Below are 5,602 nucleotides of genomic sequence, written 5' to 3' on the forward strand. Positions count from 1 at the left end.
AAGGAGCATTATAACAATGTAGATAGCCATACCAGCCGAGATCACCCAGCTTTTTAAAATATTTTTATTCTAGGAGCCTGTTTTAGTCTCTAAAGTCTTTGGGGTTTTTTTTGTTTATTTTTTTTAGCCTTTGTGTTTTTAAACTGAAGCCAAATAGAAAGACAACAGGCCAATAGTTTCGATGTGGTCACTGCCAAGATACGTACATTGAAATTGATACCGGATTTTAAGTTTTTTTTTTTCAAAGCATTTTATTTTTTTACTCTGAATTATCACGATTAGCTGTAATTAAATTTGTTAAAACAACAGAAACTCGCTTGTCCATGTTCAACAGAAAAATTGCTACTTGTGTACATGGACTTGGCACTGACATTCTAGGATGCGGTGTAGAACTCCATGGAATTTCGGCACTGGGTGAGCCTCAGAGCTCTAATCCGACTTGTCTCTGGTTTGTGAATCCCCCTTCACCTCTTCTTAACCTTTGCATCAGCAGCTGGGTCAAGGGCACTTTCTACCATCAGAGGAGACAGGCCAGCCTGGGACTGCTCTTAGTGTTAGCAAGTTTTTCCTTATCCGGGTTAAAATAAGCCCTGGAACCTACAACCCAGTGATCTCAATTTGGCTTTGGGGAAGTCGCAGACAAAAAAAGCCTCTGGGTTTTATTCTTTCAACACTCAAATTCTCAAAAGAAAAGAAATTAATAAAAGGAATGCCTAGACATTGCCAAAACAACAACTGAATTATTATAAAGGGGAGGAGAAAGCTCCAATAACCTGCTTGGAGCACATTCAAGGGTCCCACTCAATAAAAGGCTGAATTTATTAGCTACGAACCACCTTTCTGAAGAGTAGGACAGGGTAGTGATTGAACTAGCGGAAGCAATAGGGTACCATCAAGATATAAAAACCTTAGAGTACTCCCTTCCTGGAAACCTCCAAGGGTTTAGCATCCTTTTATTAAATAAGACGTATGCCAACAATTATAAGTGGCATTAGCCTCTACAGGCGCACTCCCAAAGAACCATAATACACATATCAGTCATGCTAACAAGAGCAAAAGAGATCAACGGCCAGTGTACTTTCATGATCTCCCAAAGAAAAAACCCATTCTGTCCTCCCATCTGCAGAAGCTGTGTTTAGACATCAAACAGGGGCTTCACAGCACCGTGGAACCGACATCTTAGGAAATCAGAAGTTACTTTTAGAGGTAGCATCAACCTTGGGGAGTGAATACTGGGTGAGCTTTCTGTTGAGAACTTTCTTATGAGAAAATGCCACCTGACTAGATTTTGCAATTGACAAAGCAAGAAAAAAAAATTTTTTTTAAACCTGTAAGTCTCCTGCGTGCCAGACACAGTCCAGGGTGCTGTGGCCTAGACGGGTTGTTCTAGTATAATCATTCGTGAAAAAGCACCTTGACATTTCTGCTTCAAAGATATGCCCTGTGGTTCACTACACCAGCCAGTGAATCAGGGTGGGAGAAAGAGAAGTGATTATTTATTGCTACAAATCATATATTCCTGACCATGCGCCCTTTGCCCCCTCACTACCGGAAAATTAGAACAAGCAAAGCAAAAGTCAAGAACTTAGGAAAAAGAAGAAAGAGTCATAGCCTGTAATAATATCAAGCTGCTTTCTGGTCAAACAAAGCCTGCTTTAAACTTGCTAAGTGAGTGAGTAGTTTTTAATCCTTCAATAGCAGCACAGTTCCTACACACTGCCTATGAACTGGTCTTCCCAGTTATGACTGAGTTGGTTTTAAGCTCATCAACAACATCCCAAACAAACATTTCTTACATAGCCTTGGGCACCCTAGCTCTGAACAGACCAGGCAAATAATCTACTGCTTAACTCCCAAAACTTCAGAAATACCAGCCCAAGTTGGAACATTCTCTGCTACATCAAACCAGAGAGCAAGCAGAAAAGCCATATACCTATTGTTTTTGCTCCTTTCTGCATTTCCTTTATAACCAGAGGACTGAGGAACTGTTGAGGCTTTTGGAAATCTTGCTAGCAGGGAAGCATATCCATTTGCAAAATCAGAATCGATCTGAGGCTCTCCGTAGCCAGAAGCAAATGATAAGGTGCTATATAGCCATGGAAACAGGTGAATTTCACATTCTTTCATTTAAAAAAGAAAAAAGGGTAGTATTGGCCATCTTTATGTAATTCAGTAAGATCACCTGGTACAGGTGCCCATATTTATTCAATCAGAGAATTGCCGGAGACTTGTTACAAAACAAGAATTCCCCAGCTCTTCCCTTTTATGGTTCTAATTTCACCCCAGGTGACTCTTATAATTCAGCAGGCTTGAGAAATACCATACATTTATAAAAGGGAAAATACATTAACCTAACAAAAGAAGGATTTCTGCTAAGTTACCTGGGTTTTCTGAATAACTCTAACAGTAGGCGTTTGAGTGGCAATATTGTCACCAACCAACCCTGAAGCAAAGAACTCAAAAGCTCAACTCTTTAGGGAAATGATACAGCTGCTAACCAAAAATCCCTGCAGAGAGGCCAAGTTCCTAAGGAAAAAAAGGGGGTTTTGAGGACTGCCCAGGACAAACTGAACCTCTATTTTTAAAAAATGTTTTATTTTAGTGAAAGGTCTTTGCTCTTTTTTCTCCATAGCGCATGAGTCTACAGAACTCAGATTGTCTGCCTTTTATTTTAAAAGCTTTACTGACTCCACCAGGCTTCAGAAGGGAGACTTTCTTTCCAAACCACTCTAAAGATATAAAATTATACCTGGATGAAAAGGACTGTTACTTCAAAAGGAGGTTGTCACGTCAACCCCCCACCCCTCCCACACTATTTACTGACAACTCCATTAAGGATTAACAGAAATAAACCCAAATGCTTTGAATGCTTACAACTTAACCTCTGAATTAATTGGAGGTCATTCGGGGACATTCAAAGCAATGTAAACTACACTGCTACATTAGTGACGTAGTAAACTACATTACTACAGTGTAAACTAGAACCGGTCAAAATACACATTTTCAATATATGCAGGTCGCAGAGAGATGAAAACTGAGACGTTTCATGACCATGACCTTAACTAACATCTGTAAATTACATTTTCCCCCCTAGAGACTGCAAGCTGATCTATTTTCTTCTGGCAGAGAAGAAAGGAGCGAGGGCGCCCAGGTGCTACAAGAAAACCATTCGGGACATGGATCCATGCAACGCCAAGGTCACAGCCCACCTGAGTGAAAAATGAAATCCAGGTACTGTACACTCAGCCTAGGCAGTCCCGGCTCCTTCTTGAAAGTACACAGTAGGTCGGAAAGGCTTCCCAACCACAGGTGCGGAGACGCGGTTCCCCTGCCCGCTACGGGATAAATAAACAACGTGAGGACAGCCTGGAGAAACCCAAGAAGCACTGGATGCCCGGCCTGACTCGGCCAGAGGCGCAGATTTGAGTCGAATATCCACACGCAGGGGCAGAGGCTGTTGGAGTCGCCGTGGCCTAGTTCGAATCCCCACTCTGCTCGTGCGCCCTTGTCCACTCATTACCGCCCAGGGCTTCAGTTTTCCTCTGTGCCAAAAGGGGACCATCCTCTCCCCTAAGGGGATGGTGTGAAGGATAAACGAGGCGGCAGAAATAAGCAAATAAAGGATGACTGTGACTATTATTGCTGTTGTTATTTCAAACTATTCCAATAGAGGCTCAAGAGGGAGGGAGTCGAAAATGCAAGCTTTCTCGGGGGATCAAACTAACTCAAGCCCCACTTCTAAAGCGTCTGGGGAGACCTTTGTCCGCGCTCGACCCCGCCGCCGCCCGCGGTCCGCGCCACCTTTCCCGCGGCGGGCGCGGGGCGGGGCAGCCGGCGGCGCGGGCCGGCGGCGGGGAAGGCGGGAGCGCGGGCGCACCGGCGGGCCGCGGCTCCCAACGGCTCGGCTGCGCTCCGCTGGCCGCGCGGGACCCCGAGCATCGCAGCCTCTACCACAGCCGCTGGCCCAGCCGCGCTCGCTCCGGGCCGACTCACTCTCCACGCGGGACAGGGGGGCGCGGCGCGCAGACCCGAAACGTCCCGCGCCCGGCCACCGCGCCCGGCCCACTCCCCACTCCCAACCCCCATTGGTCCCAGCAGGTGGAGGCACCCGGCGCGAGCGCTCCCGGCTCCGAGGGCTCCCACCGGCCACGCGCCGCGCCTATGCGCGCGGGCGCAACTTTCTTAAAGAGACAGGTGGCCCGAATCCGCGTCTACCTGGTGCCCCGACTCGGCCTCCTGGCCCGTCCCTCCTTTGGGGAAGAGAGGGGGCTGCAACAGATCTCCACACCACCCACCTCCTTTTCCCCTGGGCAGTGACGGATTGCAAATTTTAATGCACCCAGCATCCTTTTGCAACTTAATTCTTTTGGCCTAAATCACCCTCCCACTGCTCCTCAACGCATGCTCGCAGGCGTGCAGCTGGGGCCACTGCTGGCAAAGTTTGACGAGGGGTGTCCCTACCCCTGCACCATACCCCACCCGGAGCCACGGGGCGTGCAAGGCTCGCTGCTGCTGGGAAACGCCCGTTGCAATCCCCTTGACCCTGCCCTGTAACTGACCCTTGGGGAAAAGCCCCCCGCACAGCTACTGCGCATGCTCTGAGCTGGACAGCTCCAGAGAGGGAAATTTAAAAACGGTTCGAGCTGCGACGGCGGCCAAATTGCAGAACGCGAGGGGCGAGCGCGAGGGAGTCCCCCTCAGAAACCCCATCCCGCCCCAGGAGCGCCTGCGGCGGCGGCCCAGCGAGGATCGGCTCCAGGTACCGCCTTGCAGGGTTGGCTTTGCTCCCTCCTCCCGGGCAGTGCCCTGCATTGCGTTTCCTGGGGGGAGACCCGGGTCAGGGGCAGCGGGGGTCTGCCTCTCTTTGCCCCCCTTTTCTCCTTTCCAGGGGTCCTTGATGACTTTGGGGGCGGATCTGAGAGTCTAGTGGGTTTCTGTGTTCGTTTCAGCCTCAGAGTTTGAGAAACTTAGAGAAGATTTCTTTTAAAGGTTAAGTTTGTGTGCAGCGGGGGCTGAGGAGGTGGAGTGGGGAGTTGGATTGGGTTTCCAGCAAGGGCATGTGGCATTTTTGAAGGCATTTCCAGGGCGGGAGCCCTGCGGAGATTATTCCCTTTGCAAGTGGGAATTTGGCTCCCCCAGAGAAACATACATGACACATCAAACTGTCCTTTTTTGTTTATTTTTTCCAAAGTGGTCAAGCCGAGCCGTGGTTGAAAATACTAGGCTTGGAAGGGAATCAGGTTTTTCTGATTCCTATTTTGCAAGTCCACATTATCCAAGACTTGACATTTGGATTCTAGAGCCTTCCTCTGCCCTTCCCCCATTAATTTGAAAGAACCTGGAATTTCATTCCATTCTCTTCATTTGCTTCTAAAACCCTGTAGAATTGCCCTGGGAAAGTGACCTGTGACACCCAGGAATCCTCTAGTACTTTTTTTTCATTTATCTTTATTGGAGTACAATTGCGTTACAATTTTTTTTTTAAGTGTTCTATTAGTTGTTTGAGCTCCATCCTTCTGAATTGTGGGAAAACTATGAGTTTTCTGCCCTGTCCACATCGTTGCTGATGGGAGCTTTGTTTTCTGCTTGTCTTTTCCCCAAG

This window comes from Delphinapterus leucas, chromosome 14 (assembly GCF_059928025.1).
Source record: "Delphinapterus leucas isolate spDelLeu-1000000601 "Yukka" chromosome 14, BTC_Dleu_Yukka2, whole genome shotgun sequence".
In the NCBI taxonomy this organism is placed as follows: domain Eukaryota; kingdom Metazoa; phylum Chordata; class Mammalia; order Artiodactyla; family Monodontidae; genus Delphinapterus; species Delphinapterus leucas.